We start from the raw sequence: 26,855 nt of genomic DNA on the forward strand, positions 1-26,855 counted from the left end.
TTAAATGTTTACTTTTCAGAGTAATGATTACCTTTTACTTTCTCTTTTTTCCCCACTATGACATTTACAGTTTGTGTGGAAAAGAATAGGAGAGAGAAGAAGGAAGTAAGGAAAACCTGAATAATTCCACAAGATGTGCAAAAGCCCGATTGTATTCTTACTGCAATTGAGTGGCTAGTCTCCTCTCGCTACCTCAGAGTGCTGGAAAACAATGGCCTTGAAAGCAGGCTTTGGTTTGTCATAATACAGACAGATGGGAATTTGAGTTGGTGTAGGTCCCAGGACTTGGAAAACACCTGCGGTCTTCCAGCGCATGCGCGTGAGCGCGCGCGCGCGCGCGCGCGCACACACACACGAGACAAGTGGCAGACAAGACCAAACTGCCCGCTCAGCTTTATCTTAGCTCCTTCTGTATTTTGCCATAAAGATCTTCCAGATCACGCTTTGCCACTATATCTTCCCTATTACATGTCAATGCCTTTTTGTAAAACTGCAAATCGCCATACAAATTGTTAGATGTGATTATTACCAGTTTCTGCAAATTACTTTTTAATGCCTTTCTTCCTTTCTCTAATCAACCCCTTGCCATAAAAATAAATGTCAGGAATTTAAATTAAACAACCACCACCACCCCTTACCTCGTGCGTCATCTGTGCAAAACTTATACAATAAACTGTGGAAAGACACAAGCCAAGTAAGACACAAGCCTCACTCTCTAAAAGCCCTCATGATGTAACGGAGAGGACATCTATGACAACAACCACTTTACTATCAGGCTGAATCCCATAAAGGCTTTAATAACAGGGCAGCTCACGTGGAGGAGGGGGATTTCTAACCAGATGGGCTCCAGAAGGCTTCATGTGGAAAATGACATGTCATCTAGGTCTTGAGAAAATGGAGGAGCAGGATATTCCAAGAAGGATCCATGTGACAAAAGACCTAAGGATGAGCACTGCCAGGACGTGGTGGTGAAGCCTGCTGTGGAGGGAAAGGCAAAGGGAAAAGGATGATGACAGAACTTGGAATTCCTCCTAAAAAAGAAAACTGGAGCACAAGTTCTCAACAGAATCCCAATAAATGTCTCTTTTTACTTGAGGATTTTTTTTTTCCTGGCTTGGAATTTACTTCTTGTCTACTGGAGCTATGTAATATGAAGACTTCACTGTATTTCACTGCATTTCCTAGATTGGGCATTTTGATTAAAAAAAAAAAAAGTTTGTTATTCCCAAATCACTTCATTTGTAATCTGATCACAAAAAGAAAGGTGATTCCTGCTTCAGACCTAGAGGGAAAGTGTTTTAGAAAGAATGGACAGTCCTCCTTGGCTTTCTAAAGCAGCTTGGGGTACAGGAGAGGAGAAGCCAGCTCCCTGATGGGCGCTGAGGAGGAAGAGCCCAGAGCATTCCACAGCCAATGGGAAAGCAGAAATGAGGATATACCCTATTCTTAGAGGGCAGACTATGGATAAAGTCATCTGGGTACTGTCTGGAAAGCATTTTTATTCAAAGTCCTATTCTCAAAGTACGCATACGCATCCCAATGAGCTGGTAGGAACATGTCCTATGCAACCCCTTGTTTTAAGGCTGACTAAGGCAAATTTATTGACTCCTATGTAGTGAAAGTAAAAATTAAAAACACATACTCTCAGAAAATCAGAAGATCTTAAATAAGGGGAAAATGGCAGTCCTTTCATAGTCTTAACATAAATGAGCAGCCTAGCAGGTCAAAAACACCATGGAAGTTTAAAAATCGCTTAACTGTTAATTTCTAGGACCTCCCCAGAAAAGAAAGACCTAAGAATTATCTTACTGGATTCTCAAAAAGAATATTTTCACAGTAGAGATATCTCCTTCATTGAAAGATAATATCACATCAAGGACTGTCTCAGCAAAAATTATGTCAGTTGACATTTCAGGGACCACGGCTGTGGAACTGGTTGAAGGGGCCGACTCCCAAGGCAGTGGGAAGTCACCCACTAATGACATCCGGCCTGAATCCTGACCGTGGAGTTGATTGGTGAAAGGTACACAGTAGGAATTTCTGCAAGCACAGGTTGGCAGCCTAATCTTCATTCGTGTGATGTCCATTCTTTCTAAAACAGGGTTCTTTTTCTCTTGGGATTATAGAAATGCTTCATCATCAAGGGTAAATTTTTATAACATATAAAAACATTCAGAAAGGGAAAGAAAACTCACCCATAATCATACCATGCAAACATAACTTTTCACTTTGAGGTTTCTCTCCTTTTTTCCCCTATGTTATTCCAACACTCTCAAAACATTAATTTATAAGATACATCACAGACTGTATCCAGCTGACGGAACATACAAAAAAAGAGACCTATCCACTTGAAATGAAAAAAGCAGCACCCTGGAATAATCGTATAGACTACATTAAACTATGTTTGTAGATTCAGTTGCGTGAATTTTATCTCCAAATGCAATAAAGGCAATACAGTAGAAAATACAATAAAAACATTCTTTTAGAGGAAGATATTCATTACCAGAACCATGTTCCACAGTAACAGTGCAAATGCCCATTCTAGTTAAACAAGGTTGAGTGATTCCCCACTTGCTTCTATACAATCTTGGGACACGATAAAGAAATTGCTTCCTAAGTACATTTTATAAAGGTTACAGTAGGCCAAACTCTGAGAACAAAGGAGATAAAAAACAACAATATTCAAAGCAACAATGGAAAGCAACGTAATTTAGTTTCACCAACAGTTGCTTGCTTGGTGGTGTTTTACCTTTTGTAGGATTTAGGAATTTCTAATTGAAAAAAAAAAAAAGAAAGAAAGAAAGAAAGAGAAAAAAAGACCAAAAATCTAGATAGTTCATGCTTTTGAATGATACACATATCAAATATATATCCAATTTTCAATTAATTCTGCAAATATTCAGTTCAGTCATGAGAGATTAGAATGAAATGCCAATTAAATTTACATATGATGTTAAATGTTTCCAGATTTGTGTTTTTATTTATTTTTAATTTATGGAGATCCTATTTGCTGACTATTAGCATAAATGTTCACTTAAAAAGAGTCCTTCAATAAACACGACTGACATATTATCAAAGTGTAATATATTAGTATTTTTCTATGAAAGGATCACAAACAAGCCCGTCTCTGGGTATCAGTGAGAGACAAGTATGATGGAGGAAATCTTTCTGCGAAGTACGTGGACCTCAAAAGTATCAGGACAAGTTTGACCCACTCAGAAGATGGCTTATAGTATATTTATCTCTGCTGGTCTCCTGGAGTTATAATGATTACTGTCAGCAGGGATGCCCTTTCCTCTGGCAGAGCTGACACCGCTGAGTACAAATTAAAGGGAAATCAGATTTTTTAGTCTCTGAAAGGGTGGCGGAAGTGGGGGAGGGACAGGATCTTTCCTTCCGTATCTTTCTTTTCGCTGTTTTGAGTTTGTCAAGGAGATTCACACTAGAAAATTTAAACAGAGTGGATGCACCCTGAATGGAGAAGTTCTCATTGTGCAGTAAAGTGGTGTGAGACAATCACCCATGCTCCTTCAGCTCTCCCTAGCCCTTATGAAGACAAAAGACATGAACTCCACTCCTCCTCACCTGAAGCTTGTTCTCACAGCTTCGTCTGTGAGAATTCAAAATGTATTCTGTGAGACTCCCAAAAGACAAAGGTTGCAAATTTCTTTTAAAAAAAAAAAAAAAGGATTTCACATGTAAAAAACTCAGAGGCATAGATGAATGAAACAATGACAGAATTCTTTAGCATTGGAGGTTTTTTGTATTAAGGTTTCAGGATGCCATTGTGTGCGAAACAGTGACATGTTTTCAAATCACTGATGAAGAGCTTAACATAAAGGCAATATTATTCATTCTCAGATTCATGTTTCTCCAGCTTCATGATAATTTTCACTAAAAATGAAAGTCAACCCCTATCCTGACTAGATCCTTAATTGCAGTGAGGTATGCTAATGTGGTAATGACATATTATCAGATGTTGCTTTTACAAAATATCCCACAAGACAGTTACTAGTATACTGTGAAATATTCATAATTAAAAACAAATCACACTTGTCAAAATAAATACATCTGTCTATTACAATATCTTTGTTTCTTCCCTTGCACTTGTTTTTCTGAAATGGCAGGTGTCAAAGTGGGGCTTTTTATTGTAGGATATTCCCCCAATTTTGCACACCGTTTGGAGGAGACCTGACAGCAGACTAAAATGATTCAATGCAGGCAACAGGGATGTAGCAATAGGGAAGAATTCTTTGGAATTCTTGTTCTGAGATCATCAAAGACAACTGAACGGGCCCCAGAGTAGAACTGTTCCGACCGTGATATTCAACCCAAGACTTCAGGCCCTGGACATTCCCATCCATAGTACGGAGCCCGGAGTGAACGGACACAAAGATGTGCATCATCAATAGGTGAAGGTGAAATACTCCGAGAGGGATTTCATTTATTTCACCATTTGCCGCACAATTCAATGGGGAGGCTGCTCGGTTTCATAGTGAATTTTTAAATCCTTCATTAATCCAAAAAATTTTCTTACATAACAAAATGGAAATCAGCCATTTCCATCTGTTTCTGAGATTCTGTGTCCTTGTTGGTTTTCATTTTAAGAGTGAACTGGACAGCCAGCTTATGAGTTTAGAATGAGGCCCTTAATTGCCAAGTGAACTGGAGTGTCCCAAAGCCTTGCCTAGAGCATCCATCTCTGAAAGGAGATAGTTATAATCTCATTTGTTCTCGGTTCCCAAAGTTTGATAAATTACAAATGGGATGAATTTGAGCTGTTTAATTGAGAAAGGTGAGTAAGTCCATAAAATACCATAGTTCTTTCATCGTTCATTTCATTCAGATCATTGCAAGAAGGAAACACCACTTACCACTAAGCATGGCTAAGCTGTTACTCCCATCCTCCTTCCTTTAGACTATTATATGTATCACCTGCCCTTTGCTGCAGTTTCTTCCTACTCTTGTGAGGATGTGAGACATAAAGAAGGGGAGGAAATGAGTAGAGGAAGCTCACTCATCAATCTACACAAATAAAGGGAAAATGGGGAAACCATGAACTTCAACGGGTGGCAAGCTCCCTTAGTTATAAAAGCAGAGTAAGTTCCTGTTAGCGAACAAGGATGTCCTGGTTAATCTCAGCACTCTTCCTTCCAGCAAGTTCATTTTCGGCAAGATGGGTTTTATCTTGAGACCGATTAATAATTTGATGACTAACAACTTCTTTCAAGATCATACGATACTACCACACTTCTCAGAAGCTTGAGAACTTTTAGAGAAATACTTGCCTTTAAAAATTTAAGACACGGTCTTCCATCGCATTATAAGGTGTGCTTTCCCAAATATTTCATGTAATTACTACTTCCAGGCAAAAATAATACTTTTTTAATTTTATATTTTAAAATTACATTCTTCAATAAAAAAATCTGAGGGTGAAATCACAAATGCGAATGCATTTTAATAGAGACACATATTTAAAATCTCAAGGTTCCATTTTTCTCTTTTTCATGGTTCTTCCTGCCTGGTGGGTGGGAGGAAAGTTTGGCCAATTTTGTTCCTAAAGGTAATATATATATATACTGCCTATGCCATCTAGAACAGGAGCCCTTGTAGTTAATCTGGAAATTTATATCTCCTGATCCCATAATATTAGGGACCTTTCTGTGTCTAACCTCACTGAGCACCCTGACAGAGAGGAAGCAAGACCTAAATGAAACTTGGGAGATCAGTCTTGAAACACCATCCCAAGGAAAGTTCGACCTGATTTCCTAATTCCTACAGATCATGAAACTTAAAGTGTCAACTTGGACTGGTAGACCTTGGCAGTGTCTCTTTCGTCTGGCACTGGCTCAGCATGGCTCACAGGGTGGCCAGAGGACGAAGGTCTAGGGAAGGGAGGAATTCTGCAAGTCCCTCTATGAATCCTGTTTTCCAGGGCAAGCTCAATTTCCATTTTAGTAAAGCCACCACCATCATATCAGACAACAATCACGACTTCCTGCCCTTGCACGTAATATACTATCGGATATGAAAAGAGATACAGGAGATGAAATAATTGAGATGTTCACACATGTACAGTTTCCCATTCTTGCCTGAGTGTTCTTCTACAGGAGGAGCTGTATGTCATAAGGACAGGCACATTTCTAATTCAAGGCCCTCAAGACCCATCAGCTCCACAGCAACCTCAAAGCTCCCTGTCAATGTTGTTAATGGCAAATCTAAGCATGTGAGTGTCTTCGGTCAGGGCGCTCCTAATAGCATCGTGATTGCCAAGTGATTGAGAACAATCATAGGGAGAAGACAGAAATGGCCTATTAGGACTTCGTGGCCATCTCCCCTCCCTCCCCACAGAGCTGCTTTCTTTCCGCAGGCACAACAGAGCAGTGACCTACAGGAAGGGTACTATATAGCTTTCCCTAGTTCCATGTTCAGCCATCACGAGTTATAAAAATCAAACATTGTAGGGTGAAATGGGAGATATACCCTCATGCTATAAATGTATACCCTATTGCTGGGGATCTCCAAAGATGATTCAACATAGCTTATTATTTATATTCTAGATACTATTTCTTTTATTTTTAATAAAAGCAATTTAATAGAAATTCCTAAATAGAGTACCCTCATTCTTTTATAGTCCAGAGGAACCATAGGAAAAATTATGCTTACTTCTTTTCTTGATCACCTTTAAAATTCCTTTATCTTTCTAATGAAACGCCTCTCCACCAATAAAAATGGATCCAACCTGATCTGGAAGGAAGTTAAGTTAGTAGAGAAGGCTGAGGTTGATGTGGAAAAAAAAATACAAAAATACAAATACAAATCCTTTTGTATTTACTCTCTTCTCTCAACTACATGATCTTTTGGGGGAATCTTCTGGGTCATCACTGATAAAGGTTCACTGACAGCAAAGCAATCCATAGTAAACAAATTCACAGAACCAGGGGATAGGAAAAACAAAAACAAAAACAAACAAACAAAAAATCCCACAATATCCCAGACATGTTCCCAGGACCAATAATATGGAAGTTATTATTTTTGTTAATGTTCTGATGCCATGTCCTGCTTCCTAATCATATTTGATTAGGAAACTCATTTCCCCAAAGAGCATCTATTAACCCATTAACAATTCACAACACATCAACTGTCACTTGCCAATTTTAAAGCTTAAGATTTAAAGATAAATTTTTAAAGCTGTTAGGAACACACCAATGTACATGTGTCAGCCCATTCTGTTACGGTCTTAATCTATGATGCTTTTTATATGAACACTGGCCTTTGAGAAGGTGACTTCCATGCTCATTCTTTTATTCTGTATTAAATGCCCTTAATCTCAGGGTCTACCTACTTTGGTCCTGCAGGCTCTAGAGTAAGTCCCACTCATTAAGTGAGTAAATTACATCTCTGTGCCTGTTTCCTCATCTCTAAAAGGGACACAGTGATCGAATTAGCTGGTCCCCAAGAGGGTTCAGCATGTCTCCCCCAGAACACTCAATAAATGTTGGCTATTACATATCTGAGGAAGATTGAGATCAAGCCCCACTAAATAAATGTGATCCTCATTCACCTTTGACCCCTTTCTTACCTTCATCTCTTATGCTCAATGAATGGTCTCTTCCACCCACATTCTGACTTAAAAGTGGAAAAAACCATGTTATCTCAGCAGGAGACAACAGTCTGGCTCTTTAATTTCTCTAATCCTCCCATCTCAATTAGCAAATCATTTCTAAGTGCAGAGGTGGGCAGAAAACTGCGAAGGTTTTTAATGACCACTCTTCACCTTCTCACTAAGGTTTGCTACATTTCAAGATCAATAGCATCAATTATCCCACACCAACCATCATTTTGTGGGAAAGATTCAGTAGAGACAATTCCACATTTAAACTTGGTCTTTCATCTTGGGCACTACTTGTTTTGGTGGCTTTAAATGCAGCCCACACCCTCTGCAATTCACAGAAAGAGCTATGAAATAAAATGGATCCTCGAGATCTCTTACTAGCATCTTCAGAAACACAATTATAATGCAACACATTAAATGTGCCCAGCATCACTGAGCTGGGACATTGGGCTGCTTGGTAGGTGGGTCTCTGGAAGAGCTTCTGGAGAGAGCCCTAGCCTGATCCCAGGGGCCACAGGACTGGCCTGAGATGTTTATATGATGTGTTTGAAAAAAGTGACAAGGGCTATCTCCTAACTGCTACGGAAGCCCTCTCCAGATGTATGTGAGAAAGATTTTCCCCCATCTTTAAAGACCTTTAACAGAATTTTTAGCAATTCCAAAAATGCAAAGATAGAGAAGAATACCCATCTACCCTTTGACCAGATTCACTAATTTAACATTTTACCTTATTTATCATTTGTTGTCCCTCTACCTCATTCCCTCAACCCCAGAACTATTTTAAAGGTAGATTATGTACCTCTTTATCCCTAAAATAGTTACATATATCAAGTCCTTTATCATCCAAGAATAGGGGTATTCTTACTTGGCCACAGTGAAGTTATTAACTTAAGTTTTACATGAACACTGCTCTCCAATCTACAATTAGTATTACAAGTTTTATCAGCTGCTTCATACATATCTTTTATTCCATTTTTATGCCCTCCAGTATAGGATCTGGTCTACAGTCAGATTATTTTCTTTACCTGTCAGGTTTTGACAGTCTTTAATCTGGAATATTAAATAGTCTTTTATAAGAACTTTCAATGTCGTCTACAGAATTGACCTTTTTGAAGAATATAGTTCCCTACACCCTCATTTATTCTTTATTTCAATACAACATTCCTCACATTAAGTGTGTCTACTGTTCCTCACAATTAGATTCAGGTATCACTATAGACCAGAATACTACTTAGATGATGTGTCCTTCTCACTATCACAGCTTATGATGTAAAATATTTCATTGATGAGGCCAATTTTGATCATCTGGTCAAGGTGTTGCCCAATTTCTGAACTGTAACACTGATACAGATTTTCTCCCTCACCACTAATAAGCAATATGCAGGAAGACACCAAGACTGTACATATATTCTCTTTGTCATCATCAGAACTTTTCCCTAAGGGTGCCCAAGTGGCTCAGTTGGTTAAGCCTCCAATTCTTGGTTTTGACTGGGGTCATGATATCAAGGTCATGAGATCAAGCTCCACATCTGGTTCTGTGCTCAGTGGGGAGTCTGCTTGGGATTCTCTCTCTCTCTCCCTCTGCCCCTTTATCTCTTTTTAGAATAAGTAAAATATTTTTTAAAAAATTCTCCCTAGATTTAGTATCAATTGAGGATTCTTGACTGACCCCGTCTTTACCATGCCTCTTCCAGCTCCTGCACACCCTCTGGCCTTCCCCATTCATCACTCAGCGCTCAGCATTCTACTGGAAGAAAGACCTTCCTTTTCCCTCGTTTATTATTGTGTTTGCCTTTTTGTTACTGGCAGGACTGATGGATTCCTACTATTTTTAATGGTTTATAATTCATTACTACCCTTAATTATATTGATGCTCACACTGTCTAAGATTTGGCAGGAGAACCTCTTTCATGCTGATTTCTATATTCTTGCAGTATCCTCCTTTTTTTTTTTTTTTTTTTTTTTTTTTAGTACCTCCTTCCTTTGTAGTAGAACACGAAGATTCAGGATCTTTTACCCATCCTACCCATCTTGCAATCAGCCATTCTTTCTTTAAAAAAAAAAAAATTATTGAAATTCAATTAGCCAACATATAGTATATCATTAGTTTCAAATGTAGAGTTCAGTAATTCATCAGTTGCAATTAACACCCAGAGCTCCTCACATCACGTGTCCTCCTAATGTCCATCCCCCAGTTACCCCACCCCTCCCACCTCCCCTCCAGCAAACCTCAGTTTGTTTCCTAGAGTTAAGACTCATGGTTTGTCTCCCTCTGATTTCTTCCCATTCAGTTTTCCATCCCTTCCCTATAATTCTTTGGGCTATTTCTTATATTCCACATATGAGTGAAACCATATGCTGTCTTTCTCTGGCAATCAGCCATTTCTTCATCGATCTCAGATTCCTTAGAATGGGGAACAGAGATGAAACTAGGAAGGATCATTGCTACTGAGGTTTTTTTCCCTTGACATATTCAGCAAACAGAGCTCAGAAATACATGCAGATATATACAGATACAATCACATACAAATACAATTATACATGCATATATACAAAAATACATATTTTACAAATCATGAATTCACTCAGATACTGCCAGTTTTTGTATATCCCCATGGGGGTGCTTCCTTGTCTTCTCCCATCATATTTGTGTGTCTATTCCAAAGTGAGATCCCAATATCAACACATTTATTTATTTGCTCGTTCCTATAATATATCTAAGATAGCTTGAAAATTGCTTTGCCTGATCCCCAAACAAACATACCAAGAGAGGTGAGGATTTGTTTGCAACTGCCACTCCACCCTTCCCAAGACGAAGGATATATAATCAAATTCTGTGTTTCTAAGATACATGGATCCTTCCTTCCTTCTTTTCCCTTTAGTGGGGTTTAAATATTCATTATGAAATACTGTTTCATTTGTTGCAGCTTGATTCCAATTATTACTGATTTTATTTTCTGAATTTGTATGCACGACAGTCTTTCAAAAGTTAAAACATAAAAATATGTACTCAAAGAAGTATTTTTCCCCTCCATATCCCTTCCATCCTATTCTCTACTCACCCCTTATAAACACTTCATTGTTTCCTGATTCTTCCTGTGTAGCTCTTAGTAAAGATAAGCAGAAATATGTATGCTTTTTAATTTTCTCTTTCATACATAAAAAGAAGCATACCCTGTACTCTGATATTTATAGCAGCAATGTCCACAATAGCCAAACTATGGAAAGGGCCCAGATGTCTATCGACAGATGAATGGATAAATAAGATGATGTGGGATATATATACACACACACACACACACATACATATATATAATGGAATACTACGCAGCCATCAAAAAATGACATCTTGCCATTTGCAATGATGGGGATGGAACTAGAGGGTATTATGCTAAGCAAAACAAGTCAATCAGGGAAAGACAATTATCATATGACCTCACTCCTATGTGGAATTTAAGAAACAAAACAAAAGATCATGGGGTGGAGAAGAAGAAATAAAACAAGATAAAATCAGAGAGGGAGACAAACCATAAGAGACTCTTAATCATAGGAAATAAACTGAGGGTTGCTGGAGGGGAAGGCAGTGGGAGGATGGGGTAACTGGGTGACAGGCAATAAGGAGAGCACATGATGTAATAAGCACTGGGTATTAAACAAGACTGATGAATCACACCTCTACCTCTGAATATACAATATTCATTATATACAATATACATTATGTATTAATTGAATTTAAATTAAAAAAAATAGAACTTTTAATAATCACTCAAAAGTCTTTCCCTACACCCAGGTTTTAGAGGGATTCAGTCATGTTTTCTTCAATATACACATAATTTTTAAAATTTTTTTAACTTCTAGAGCACTGGAGCATTTGGAGTACACTTTCTTGTACATGGTATGAGGAAAATGAATATGGCTATTCATATTCAAACACCAATTTTCATAGAAAGAACTATTTATGTCCATGACTTAAGATACTTAATTTTATTCTATATTGGATTTCTATAAGTAATTGGTTTATCTTGGAGTTGTAGTCTGTTCTAGTGGTTTCTGTTTTATGTAGGCAGATGTTGTGTTTTTTTGGTGCACGGGTCTTCATAATTGTTATAACCACTGTAGAATATGGCTTCTCAGGTTATAGAGAGTTTTCTGTCTTATTCAATGCCTTTTGGTTTGAAGTTCACTTTGTCTGAAAACCTATAAGAGTTTTGCACTTATGTGATTTTAAATGTCACATACATCGTACTGTCTGATTAACACATTTTTTGATCACTAGCACAGCTTTGTACTAGAGGAGTACAATGACAAGTAATTAATTGGAAGCATGACGTGGAGAGTTTGCAACTGTATACGGCATGGTAACCCTAGAGAAGCAAGGAGATATTGCAGTGAATAAGTTTCTTAAATGTTCTTTTGCATTATTTGTGGTGGCTATAATTACGTACGGTAAAAGAGTTGAATTGGTAATACAAAGTCTAGTTAACATAGTCAACTGAATGTCTTTGTCCAGAGATTTGCTTTTCTGTTCATTTAGTATGATTTTGAGAAGCTTAAAGATCTTATAAGAAAACTAGGATAAAGTATATAGGCAGGCATCATTATTCTTTCATAAGGGGACATTCACAGAAATAAAAATAATTGAATTTTTCAGTTTGGAAGAGACTAGATGTGACAAAAATGAGGCTCAGCAAGGTGAAAGGACTTGCCTAATCACACAGCTAGTTAGCCCCAAGTCCCTCCCATCACGCAGGCTGTTTCACTTGTCAAGTGCTCTTTTCATGTTTCCGTATTCATTACTGTGCACCTCAGAGGGCCATCTTCACGTTATGAATACCTTAGCAAATGGAAAATTTGTGTGCCCAAACAAGCCTATATGACACACAACTTGCTTTATTTTTATCCTTTTTTTCATGGGCCATTTATATAAGAAATGAAATATTCAAAGTGTACCCACCTCCGTTAAGAAAAAAGGGGGGGATGGGCAAGGAGAAAACGGAGGGAATGGGTGAAAATGGGTTTCACCGCCTGAAAACAGTCCCGGAGTGCCATTATAACGATGACTAAACAGGCAGGTGATGCATGCGTGGGCACTTGAAGCCCCCACCCCTAGGGACTGTCATTCTAGTCGATCTAAAGGACCCTGAGGTGATCACCACCGATTTCCAGGCTGACCAAGAAGATCCTACTGGCTCAGGCTGGAGGATGGATGGTGAGTCAACACGCACGTGTGCGTGCGTGTGTGTGTGTGTGTGTGTTTTTGAGAAAAACGAGTCAAACCACCAGACTGAAAATCATTCTGAGGTAAAAGCTGTTAAGAGTCATGTAAAAAAAAAATCTCGCCTGCTTACTCACAGGCACTTACAGCAGCAGCAGCAGCAGCAGGAGCAAAAAACAGGCTAATCAGAAGGAAAAAAAAAAGCCATACCCTAAAAATGCTCCAATGGAGCAACAGCTGTGTCCTAGAAAGGGGGGTCCTGTGGCAACGGAGAATTTAAATCCTCAAGAGTCACTGAAACTGTGCCCAGTTTCTTTCACTCTCTCCCCAGTTCCAAACCTTGTAAATCCCCAGGGAGCTCTTTGTGCAGAGATAATTTCTCAGGACTACTTAGAAGGTACATTCATACATTTATAGGAAGGCATGTGATGATGGTGTGTTTATGTGTGAAGGAGGAACAAGGAATCTACTGGTCTATTTTCAAGGGAGAAAATTCAAAGAATTTTCACATCACCACCTACGGATCAGGACAATGCCTTCTGGAAAAATAAACACTGCACCTTTCATGGGTTTTCAGACCGCAACGCAAAATTCAATTATATATTTTAAAATCCCTATCAGGATTGTTTCCTCCTGCAGGAGAAAGTTTCCATAAGTAGAAGGAATTGCAAATGCAAATGGAAAATGGAAAAAAAAAAAAAGACAAAAAGGCTCATTACAGTCTTCAGTATCAGGAGATTCTATTCTAAGCTATTTACTAAAGTCTTCTTGTCATTCTCAATTGCATCTTCCAGGCTGTGCTCTGACTTGTAAAAGAATAGGGACAGAACGAAGTCTCAAAGGCAAGTCCTCTTCTCCACACCCCTGGGAATACCTTAGAGCTCACAACGGTTTAATGAAGAAGGCACTGATTCTTGATCTCATGGATAAAGAGCTCACCAATTAACAAGCCCACAGGAAAGCACAAAGCAGTTTCATATCAAAACAGAAAAGCCCTGCAATTTGCAACTGTCCAAAAAATGCATGATATATCAGGAAATAATGGAGAGGAATAGAAATTTTGAAATAGGCTCGGTGCATATTTAAAAGTGCCTTTTTCCAGATAAATAATTCTAGATGAACAATTTCATACACACAGAACACTTGAATAATTCCATAGAATCCATTTTACCAGATCTTTCTGCCTAATTACAAGTCTTTGAACCAGACAACAGTACTTGAAAGATCAATGCCCGGCTGCACAAAGCATATATAAGGCGTAATTAAGAAGACGGCTCGACGGAGCACTGGATAACAAGCATATGGATGTGTGAGGTCCTCACATGTACACACTTTCTATTTGTGGTATGTGCCATGGAGACATACATTTCCACTGTCCTAAATGTCTCTGGCTGCCATTTTGTAAATGAAACAATCAAACAAAATGGAATTTTTAAAAAGCAATGCAAGCAAGCTTTAGGTAATGCTTGAATTTCTGCATATAAAATCAACCCAAACTACATCTGGGAGTATTTATTGCAGACCATTCTGTTATTTCCCATTTAGACCAAAATTTAGTGTATCTAGGAAATAATGTAGCTTTTATTTTAATTTTTTTTAAAGATTTTATTTATTTGACAGAGAGAGACACAGCGAGAGAGGGAACACAAACAGTAGGAGAGAGAGAGGGAGAAGCAGGCTCCCTGTTGAGCAGGGAGCCAGATGTGGGGCTCAATCCCGGGACCCCGGGATCATGACCTGAGCTGAAGGCAGACGTCCAATGACTTAACCACCCAGGCACCCCAATAATGTGGATTTTAAATAGGTGCCATAATTTGTTCAACTTGCTTCTCATTTTCTAATGCTAAATTAGAAGAGTCAAAGATTAATACCCTGGACTACTCAGGAGGTATATTTGTACTTTTCAGAAAGGAATATGGTAGAGTATGTATTTAAGTGTGGGCATTTCATTTGTGAACTAGGAAGGTATACTTAATCTCTGGGAGGCAAACAAATGGAAGTCACAGATATTGGGTGTTCTCAGCCCTCAGGGGAGGCAGGTCTAATGAATGTAAGAGATGACAGGCCAAAAAAGGCATCTAAGACATAGGCTGGCATCAAAGACATAAATAATAAATAGTAAATTAATGTTGACCCAATAAAGTGACAGGATTCACCAATACATTAGATAGGATAAGAAAAAGTATGAGGAGTCAAAAGTTGCAGGAAAATGAAAATTTCTGCCTGGACTGTTGGAATAATAGACTGTTAGAGTTGCAAAGAGCCATAAAAACAATCCGGCCCAATTCTCCAATATTAAGGAGTGAATCGGGGTTGGAGTCATGAGAGGCCACTGAAGGCCACGGGCTGAAGAGCGCCTGCCTTCTTCACCATTTCCACTGAGCCACACTGTCTCCAATGCCTAGATCCCGCTCACCCAGGGAACATTTTTTCAGTAGGACTGCAGAAAATTAATGGGAAAAAATAGCAGAGGACATCAGAATCTCTACTTCGTTGCCCTTTCTTATGTGTATGTTTCTGCTAGATTGAGAGGAGGATGCATTGGTTATAAAATGCTTATGAAGTAGTATATCTATAATATGGTAATAATAATGCATATTAAATCAGAGGTAATATTTGGACCTTATGACTTTCAGTGCAATTAAATAAAGGACATGTAACCAGAAGGGTAACACTTTGTACATTTGCAATTAAGGAGAAAAATACAAAGCAACTAAATAGGAAATGCTCCTTGGTCTCCTTTCTCTTTCTGTTCCTACATGTCATCCAATTAAGATGTAGTTATTACACACTTTTATTTATCAGTATTTTGAGACCATGATGGCTAATAAATGGCAAAAAGCAAAACCAAATTTGTATTTATTAAATAATGAAGGGAGTGCTCCTTCATTGCCAGGGGGTGCTAGGCTGGGATGGGAATGACTGAGCTATAGCACTTTGACCTCCACTCGCCGGTGGGCCCTGGGTCACCTGGGGCACAAAATGCTTTGGTCTTCAGCTTCCTCCTCTAAAACACTGACACAGTTGAATCAAGAATCTCTAAAGTTTCTCCTGTAGCTCCCTTATTCTTCCATTATTCTCTCCCTCGTATTTTTGTTCTTTATGCAAATGCTGAATTTTCAAAAGACAAGCAACTCTCAGAGGAGAGGTATTAATGATAAGCAAGAAAGAAAGCGGTGGAGCTCCTGGGTGGTTCAGTGGGTTAAAGCCTCTGCCTTCGGCTCAGGACCAGGGTCCTGGGATCGAGCCCTGCATCGGGCTCTCTGCTCAGCAGGGAGCCTGCTTCCCTTCCTCTCTCTCTGTCTGCCTCTCTGCCTACCTGTGATCTCTGTCAAATCAATAAATAAAATCTTAAAAACAAAAAAGAAAGAAAGAAAGTGGTAGTGGCTACAGAAGGTCAGGATTGTGTGTGGATTTCAAGGGTTCAAAGTCTCCCTGTCCCTAGGATGCATGCTGGACTGTAATTATTTGCAGTGTTTAACCGGAGAACTGTTAATTACCCTCTTTATTATAAAACAGAAAGAAGATAGACTTTTCTAAATTTGATTTTTGGCTGAGAGACTCTTTGCCAATTCCTTTGGACAATAAATTCTGAATAGTGGTGTTTTAGATCTCCCAGACAAATGTTTCTTTCATGAAAATGGGTGGGGATGAGTGAATTTCAAAATGTCATCATTTAAGCTACCATTTATTCTACTCTATTACAAATTCAATAACCTTGAACCAGAGTTAATAGAAATTCATGATAAGTAATAAAAATCAAACTGGCCTCAAGTTCCCACGGCTTCAAATACGACTATAAACTACCAATTCCTCAATTTCTCTCCCCAGCCTAGATCTCTCTACAGAGTTCCAAGATCAAAAAGACAGACCCCTCCACCTGGATGCCTTCCTAGACTCTCAAACTGCACAAATATATCCATCACCTGCTTCCCTCCCTCCCAAACCAGCTCCTCCTCCAGCATTCTGGGTTTCTGTGAATGTTTCCATAATTCAGCCTGGTGCCTGAGTTTGGCTCCATGATGCTCTCCTCTCCATTGCCCCAAACACTGTTGATTCAGGCCCTCAACATCATCCTGAACAATCTAATCTTCCCTATGGGTTGCACCTTAATCCAGCATTCTAAAGTGAATGCCTGATGATTTTCCCACCAAAAGTTCTCATCCTCCTGAGCCTTTGGCAAGTTCCTAATATCCCATATGCTTGTTCCCTTTTTAGAGTCTTTGCATAGATCATCCCTTTTGAGGGGGAACATCCTTTGCTCCCTTCCCTGCCAGGCTAACTCCATTTGAAACTCAACTCAGCCTTCTACTGCTCAGCCTCAGCCTTCATGGATTAACCATTTATCTTCCCATAATGTGATAGGCATCCTTCCAGCACAGTCCTCACTGCCTGGCATTTAACCGCTATTGGACTGTGAGGCCAGAAGAGCACTGTCTGTGTTTTATTTATGTTATCGATTAATGCCCAGCATAGAATAAATGTTCAATAAATGTATTGAACAAATCTGTATGGGTCAACAGGTCTAGGAGTTGGGTAATCCCAGTCCAAGGTACCTGAAACAGTTCAGGTTCATCCCTCCCGTCCCAGCCTAATTCTTTCACTCACAAAAGTATCCACACGTGGACAATAAATTAAAGGGCCACTGTCTATCAGTCCCAATGCAAGGTACACTTCTAGCCTTATTAATTACCATATCATTTAAAGACCTGTCAGTGCATACATAGGGAGAAATCTGGGAAGGATGACCACCAAACTATGTCCTTGCCCAGGTGCTAAAATTTCAGGTGACTAGTTTTTCCTCCTTTTTGTTTTTATTAATTGACTTTTCTTTCATTCCTTGCATATGCATCACTGTTACCAAAATAAATCTACTTTGAAAAAGCCTACCATACAATGTATTTCATGTGAATTTTTAAAGAAGATTCAGCTTTATCTTCACAGCTATGGAAAATGCCAAGGTTCTTTGAATTTTAAGTCAACTAAGCCTATGACAAAATGGTTCCATCACAAAGATAAAGGACATCTGAAGTTTGTGATTATATTCACAAGTATGTCATCCAAAACTTCATTCCAAGAAAAATGAAACAAAACTAAAATAAAATAAACAGTTCTGGTGGTCAGGATGCCAGAATATCCAGACATTTGGTTGGAAGCGGCTGCACAGGGTCGACTTCCACAGCTGGTGATGAGAATAAATGCACAGACCAAACTTTCAAAGAGTAAGAGCATATGGAAAACATTAAATGGAACATAAACATTGCTAATCAGAATCCAACAGAGGTAATCTAAAAAACATCCTCTTGTGTGAATATGCTTCCACAATCAATTCTATTTTGCAGGGCAATGGCTTTTATCAGTTCAAACAGCTAAAGCTTAATGGAACGTTAGTCTGGGAGAAAAGTAATCATGTTTCCTATCAAGTTGTTATAGTCATTAAACGTGTATGGCAAGGCATCATTGGTTAAGAACTTTTAGCTGGTACTTAAATATAAGCTAATAATACATTTTTGATCAAGTTACAATTCCAAAGATTGTTCCGGACCAATTACTTTCAGTTCTCTTCTTCTATTTTCTAGCTGACTTGCAGATGCATCAAAAAGCGAACACTAGGGGCGCCTGGGTGGCTCAGTGGGTTAAAGCCTCTGCCTTTCACTCAGGTCATGATCCCAGGGTCCTGGGATCGAGCCCCTCATCGGGCTCTCTACTTGGCAGGGAGCCTGCTTCCTCCTCTCTCTCTCTCTGCCTGCCTCTCTCCCTACTTGTGATCTCTGTCTGTCAAAAAATAAAATAAAAATCTTTAAAAAAAAAAAAAAGCGAACACTACAAGCCCATTTGTTCTGCCTAAACAGAGATATTTAAGAAATCACCTCCAGCTTTGTAGATCTGAAGTTGAAACAGTTGCTTACATCTCTTCCAGAGTTGACAATTCCTAGCAGACAAATGGTTATTAGGTCTTGTACATCAACTTGAAGGGGGATGATGGTGGAATAAATCTTGGTCTGTCAGAGGCTTTGACCTTTTTTGGCAGTGGACTGGGAAACATAGCAATGCTCTCCACAATCTACTTCTTTAAAACAGACAGAAAGCTGGCCTCAGAGAAATAAGTCTCCCCCACTAACCAGAATCAAGATAACTTGCTGATGATAAGGTAATGTGAAGTTCCAGAAATATGTATTTAAATTCTGTCACATAACCTTCATCATTTTACTTAAATCTCTTAAAGAGTTCCTACAGAACATTGGGTTTGGGTTAAATCAAGAGTTCATCACCTAAAGTATAGAGCATAATACATGAATAAGCTCAGATGATACATTTTCACCTAAATTTCCCCTTGGGAGATGAATTTCATTTGATGGTAGAGTGACATCCTGCCAGGGCTCCAGAAGTCCTGAGGGGAGCTCTCTTCAGGGAATCACAACATCTGGAACCAATATCTGAGAAAGATGATGCATTTTCTCAATACCTACCCTCTTCCACACTTTCTGTCACATTCTCTATACTTTTTGTCCAGCACAGAGTTCTCTGCAGAGCATCAAATTGATATCACCAACTGACTTCTGGGGATTTCCGCTTGAATATCTGACTGGAACTTCATACTCAGATTCCACCCATCTAAACCAGATGACTTAATCAGCAGCCCTCACCTCAAAGCCAGTTCTTTCAAATTCTGAATCTTTATGAATGGTTTTACCATGTGCACAGTTAGCAAAGCCAGAAATCTTTACCTCATCTGTGATTATCTTCTCTATCTCACACTCCCTGCACCAGTGTAGTCTCCATTTTTGATTTATCTAATATATCTAATTTATCTAATACTACCTCCTAAATGCTTCTTGCATCATCTAATGTTAATTCCATGCCACTCCCATTTTGAGTCACTATCCCCTCTCTTGAATTACTCCAATTAGCTTCCGAAAGGTCTCCTTGCCTCTTTTATCACCTCCATAACTAGTGACCTCCTCAATCTGAGCTCTCCATATTATGGGCAGAGTGATCATACTAACACTCAAATTATCAAGTCATTCCCCAGTTTAAAACTTTCTGTGCAAAACGAACTCGAAATGGATTAAATGTAAGACCTGAAACCAAAACTTCTAGAAGAAAACATAGGGGGAAAGCTCCTTGACAATGATTTCTTGGATACAATATCAGAAAGGCAGGCAACAACAAAAGCAAAAATAAACAAGTGGGACTCCATCAAACTAAAAGCTTCTATATGGCAAAGAAAATAATCAACAATATGAAAAGGCAGCCTACTGAGTGGGAGAAAATATTTGCAAACCAAATATCCAAAAAGGGGGTTAATATTCAAAGTGTATAAGGAACTCATACAACTCAATAGCAAAAACAAAACAAAACAAACAAAAATCAAACCCAAATAACCCAATTTTAAAAAGAAAGAAAAAAAAAATGAGCAAAGGACCGACTAGACGTTTCTCCAAGGAAGACATATAAATAGTCCACAAGGAAATGAAAAAGTGCTCAACATCACTAATCATCAAAGGAACACAAATCAAAACCACAGTGAAATATCACCTCATATGCTAGAATGGCTATTACCAAAAGGACAAGAGATAACAAATGTCAATGAGGATATGGAGAAAAGGGAACTCTACTGCATGATTGGTAGGAAGCACCGTTCACAACAGCCAAGATAAGAAAACCCCAAATGTCTGTAATGGATGATGGAATAAAGAAAGTATGGTGTTAAAACACACACACACACACATACACACACACACACAAATATTATTCACTCATAAAAAGGAAGATAATCTTGCTATTTGCCAAAATGTGGATAAACCTGGAAGATATTATGTTAAGTGAAATAAGCCAAACACAGAGAGACAAGTAATATATGATCTCACTTACATGTGGACTCTAAAAAAGTCAAACTTATAGAACCAAAAAAACAATAGCACTTGCCAGAAACTGGGTTGGGGGTGCAGGTGGGGAAATGTTGTCTAAAGGATACAAACTCTTAATTACAAGATGAATAAATTCTTGGGTCTAATGTGTAGGATAGGAATTAAAGTGTATAATACTATATTATATATTTGAAATTTTCTAAGAGAGTAGATCTTAAGTGTTCTTATTACATACATACAAAAAAAGTAACTATGCAAGGTGATAGATCTGTTGATTATGGTAACCATTTTACAATGTATACATTTATTAAATCCCATTCTACACCTTTTTTAAAAAATCACATTGTACCATCTAAATATATATATTTTTCCCAATTTTTATTTAAATTCTAGTTAATTAACATATAGTGTAATATTGGTTTCAGAAGTAGAATTTAGTGATTCATTACTTACATATAGCATCCAGTGTTCATTTTAACAAGTGCCTTCCTTGCTACCTGTCTGCCATCTAGCTCATCCCGCACCAACCTCCCCTCCATCAATCCCCAGTTTGCTCTCTATCATTAAAAGTCTCATAGTTTGCTTACCTCTCTCTTTTTTTCCCCAAATATATACAATTTTTATTTGTCAGTCAAACCTCAATTAAGCGGGTAGGGGAAAAAAACAACCCAACTCTGTGCCCCTGGCCTTATCTGTCTAGTTTTCTCTCTTCTTGCCCTTCCCATCTCTTATCTTGAGTTCTATTCTCAGTTACACAAAACATCTACCACTTTATAGGTTTCTTGTCCTCCCTCACTTCTGGGCCATATATTCTATCACTACTCTGTTCACTTGGTCGGCTCCTATTCATCCCTCAAGACCCAGATCATGTTACTTTCTAGAAGCTTCTTCCTCGTATGTATCCCCAAAGCATCTTATCCCTACCCTCATCTTCTGTATTTTAATTTATATAGATTATATACCTTCCACATTTGTCTCACTCCCTACTGGGTTCCTAGGGCCTAGCAAGTCCCTGGAAAACATTATTATCCAATAAATGCTCACTAACTCAAAGTCTGAGCCTTGGATCCTTTTCCTTCTATACAATAGTTATTAAATCCTATGCAAGTTACCTCACTACACTGAACTCCAGTATCCTTTTAGTAAAACGGGATAATAATACCCATCTCACAAGATTATGCTGAAGGTTAAAGAGCTCACATACACAGGACCCTTGGCATAGAGCTTGACATTGATAATGAACCTACTGTTCTACAAACTGGTGACCCAAGGGTCAGTTCTGGCCTGTTAGATGTATTTTGTTAAGCTCAGACTATTATTTAACTTTGAATGGTTTCATATAAAAACTTGAGGTTTTACTTTATTATGAAACAAGTCTAAGAGCTGACAGCCGTGAATGAATGTGACATTCAGCCAGAGCCAATAACATCAACCCGTTCTGAACAAAACACAGGGTTCAGTTTGCCACAGGCCTCACTAATCCTTATGATCTTAACCCTGACCTGCTTCTCAGTTTTAGACCATCTGTGCATAAGACCTTTGCTGTACAAAATTATGGAAGACCATTGAGATGAAAAATATCAACACGTGTACAAGATTATACCTACTACATTGGAATTCAGGGTAACTAGCTCTTTCTCCAGATGGCCCACATGTTTAAGCAGCAGTAAATTTACAAATATTTTCAGCTATCGAAAAATTCTATGATTCTAACCCGGGGGTCAGCATTATCACCTCAAGCAGAGGAAGGTACAATGTTCCTTTTGTTTTAGAAGCAGACTGTATTAACTTACAGAAATGAACCTGGGGAGTGCTTCTTGGAAAACAATTTCCAAACCAGCTTCCACAGGTGGTGCTGAGGGGCATGCTGACCTCACATAGCCCAGGGGAGCTGCCCTTTGCTCAGTTTCTTAAAAGAAAGATGTCAGGCCCAGTGAGCCCCCAGGGGGAGATCAGTCTTCCTCCTTGCACTTGCCATCAGCTGCTGGTGGCATTTCTTCAAATCATCCAGGCATCCTGTTGTGCAGGGTGGGGGCACCCCAGGCTCGCAGCCCACAGAGCCTCTGACTGTGGGATCTCCTTCTTAAAGTCCTGGGACGCTGGTGTTCCATTCTGTCTGAAGGGGGCTTCCCATGTGGTCTCTGATGTTTGGTTTTGTTGCGTCTCTTCAGAGTACAGAAACCTGTGTGAGGAGCCTGATCTCAGCTTCTCTGCAGATCATACTACACCCAGCATGCTTCAGTAACAAGCTCAGGATTCAGGGTTGCTGGTCAAGGCTAATTCTCACTCTGATCCTAATTCATGATTTGACCAAGGGCTAATCAAGGGACTTTTGTAAATCCCATTTCTCTCTTTTTTTTTTTTTAAGATTTTATTTATTTATTAGTCAGAGAGAGAGAGTGAGCACAGGCAGACAGAGTAGCAGGCAGAGTCAGAGGGCAAAGCAGGCTCCACGCCGAGCAAGGAGCCCGATGTGGGACTCGATCCTAGGACGCTGGGATCATGACCTGAGCCGAAGGCAGCTGCTTAACCAACTGAGCCACCCAGGCGTCCCAGTCCCATTTCTCTTTGATGTTTTGGTCAATTCCTGAGTTAAAATAGGTGATTTCACACACACAAATATATATGCACATAAGAGGGTTTATAAATACACACATTATAAAATCATACTTTAACTATAATCTAGTTTAATGTAAGGACTAGGAAGCATAGTGGTCTTGATAAAACCAACAGATGTATTTGATAATATTTCCACAAAAATATTAAGAAATTTCTTTTTCTGACCAAGTTCTAAGACTCCCTAAATCTTGAAAAGATATTAATGGTGCCTAGAAAAATTTTCTCCTTCAGTCTCACAGTAGAGGTTGTATTTATTTCCACAAAAATGTTAACTTAATAAAGTATGTTAGATCAATAAGAAACATTCATGACAAAATAAGAATGAACCTCATTTATTCTAAAGATTTCTAAAATATTTCCTAAGGAATGCGCATAAAATGTTTTTGTCCACTAATCTCTAATGTTTCTTGGAATATAGTACCAAGTTCCCCTCTCATGGCTCCCAAAGAAAGACACATTAAAGGAAGTCTTAATCTCAAAAGGGCAGAATTCCAAGTCTCCTTGTCTCCTCTGGGTTCAAAAAACAAAAACAAAAACAAAAACCAACAACAAAAAAAACCACACACCAAAAAAACAAAAACAACAACAACAGTTTTCTAATAAGAGCAGCATTTCAGGAGCAAATACTTCTGGGCTTGGTGTCTACATTTTACAGTCAATAAGAAATATTGTTTATAACTTCACGGAAGGTAAAACATTTCACCAAGGGCAAACATTCATCATGCAATGAATCAACATCCAGTCACCTTTCCTTGTCCCTATTCACATGCAAATAATGTCCCGATTTTCCTACTTGTCATTATATGTGACATTTAAACCAAACTACTTTGGACCTACAACACTATTTAACCCCAGGCAAATTAAGATCCCAAACAAACCCTTGCTAATACTTCAGGCCCTCCTAACCTTTTTCTTTTCAGCAAAGCTTGCCGAGAAAGTATACCAAATTCTGCCTGACAAAATGCTTGAGTATATACTTTACCCATGCAGAAAAACACAACCTAAAATTGCTTCTTATTGGTAGATAAAGAATTTGGGATGATTTTCTCGTTGGAGATTTTCTTTTCTTCCCTCTAAATGTTTCCCCAGGGTAAGAGAAGTAAAATTCCAATCAGACAAGTGGTCTTTTTAAAACTATATCAAAGTCAAATGAAGGACTGGAACTACTACCACATAGTTGGGTAAAATTAGCTTCTTTACTATGTTTTTTAGTTGATTTCATTCCCATTACCTTAGATAATTAAGAAACAAAATCTACCTACAAAATTAAAAGGACTGTGAAAGACATCTAATTACTAAGAAAATATTTAATTCCTTTTAAAGATCGGATGGAATGCTAAAGCCCATAAAAACATATTTAGAAAAAATATATCAAGTATAGAGAAAAATACAGTGTATACATAAAGTATCGGACATATATTAAAATAGCAAATATAGAGGATATACTTGAGTTAACAAACAAAAAATATTTTCTTAATTTTTTAAAGGGAGCATTAACAAATGGAATGAAACAGTCTTTTCAACTGAACAATAATTTTCAGAAGCTTTCAATGTATTACATTTAAACTATTACTCAGGCTTTGTTGTCTATACTTCTCAAGTATAATTATGTCACTTGCTTTGGTCATGTTGCTAAATACCTTTCACCGAGCACCTTTCACATAAGATCCCTGTATTCTATTCTTTTCATAAAGGTGTTTTCTGGTCATTTGATTATGCATCCTCCTTCCTACCCCCCATGCCCTATTTAAATCACCCGTTTTTATATTTTTGTGTCCTGGTCCCATCAGAACAGAAAACTGATCTGCTACTGCAGAAGTATATGGATATTTACTGAACTGAATACATACTGTTTACTCATGAACATTGCACAAGCGATTACTCTCTTCTCTCTCCCCATTCCCAGGCTCTGGTTAATGGGTAGAATTTTCCATTGGTCCTGCAATTCATAAAAAGCCCACAGACTGGATGTGGCTCAGGGGCACCGGTGGTGGTAAAATTTGTGGACCCACACCCTCAAGCTATTTTTCGTTAACCGCAAATCTGGTGTAGCTGCTTACAGAGAGGCAACAGCATGCTTTCATTTGTCCCCACATGAAACCTGAGATCTTTTCTTTTGTCCAGCTACCTTGTTCTCTCTCTTAACAGCTTTAAAAAAAAACAAAAACAAAAAAACAAAAACAAAACAGATACTTGAGAATCTATGAAAACCCTTTTCTCAAGGGTACAAGTCTGAGCAGACCTCTCTCCCTGGACACACAACAAAATTCAGCCTTCAGTTCAGGGCGAGTCTTCTTGTAATAGGCATTGTGCGGTTTGATGTCATCCTGAAATCCCACACAGGTCCCATTGCAAAAGACCATTTAAGCAATTTCAGGTTGCTGCCTATTTGGCAACAACGTGGTACTTCAGCTGCAAAGGCTCTAGGTAAATCCCGTGAAATAAAATGGTAGGACATATTCAACGTGGTGGGAAAATGGAATGCTATGATGGTGGGAAGATTTTATTATAGTTTATTTTTGTCCATCCCAGCTGGAGGGATCTAGGAGACTGGGAATATCTCTGGAATCTGAATAAAACTTGTCAGGATTGGGTTCTGGAATTAAGAGGATAGGTCCGCCTCTGGCCCAACTCACTTCAGGGTCCTCCCTGCTCATCTAGGTCCTGAAAAGAAAGTCAACTCCATGGGCAAAACTAGTGTTAACCATGAAAAACTGCTGCCATAATCAGTATCTTGAGTTGGCAGAGTTGCCCTCATTGGTGTAAAGTGAAAGTCTCCAAAAGAAAGATACGTGACAAAAGTCTGACCCCGACCCTGCACTCTAATCTTTGGTCAGACCTCCCCCATCACACCTCCATTTCTCTCCACCAAGCAATTCTTTCTTTCCAGTGTATTCTTGAGCTTATCCTGGGACGTAGCACGAGCCCTGCATGCAAAATATCAATCTCTTGCAGGTGCAAAATGCCAGCACTAAGTATCTCCATCTCTCCAAAAAGGTGAGTAAATAGTCATTCACATGCCCATTGCCACAAGGATTTGCAATATCAAACAGAATGTCAAAGCAGAGAGTGTGAAATAGATAAGAGACCGCTAAGTGTTCCTCATGGAATAATGAATGCATTTGTTATTATGCCATGATGCATTTACTTGCTAAATTTCTTCTATCTGGGAAAGTAATCAATTACCTTTGCAGAGTTAGGCACACCTAAGTGGTCTGTACTTTCTGTTTCTCTTCAGTGACTTTATTCTGGGGTGACAAAGCTGCCGAGGGCAAGGAGCTAGCCACTGGGATGCCGCTCACATGGGCGCTGAGCTCCCACATACCAGACCAGCCAGGACAGGTGGCCCTCGAGGAAATGGGTAGGTTTCAACCTTCCGTAGGAATGTTTTACAGAATCAGGCTGTAAGGTTTTGCAGCCTCAATTTGGGATTATTTATAATAAGACTGGGGTTGGCATAGCTATTAGAAAGACAACAAAAAGTCAGTTTATTTGCTCTCACATCGATGTTTCAATAAAACACTGCTTTGGGGCG

The sequence above is a fragment of the Meles meles genome, chromosome 5 (genome assembly GCF_922984935.1).
Source record: "Meles meles chromosome 5, mMelMel3.1 paternal haplotype, whole genome shotgun sequence".
NCBI classification, from domain to species: domain Eukaryota; kingdom Metazoa; phylum Chordata; class Mammalia; order Carnivora; family Mustelidae; genus Meles; species Meles meles.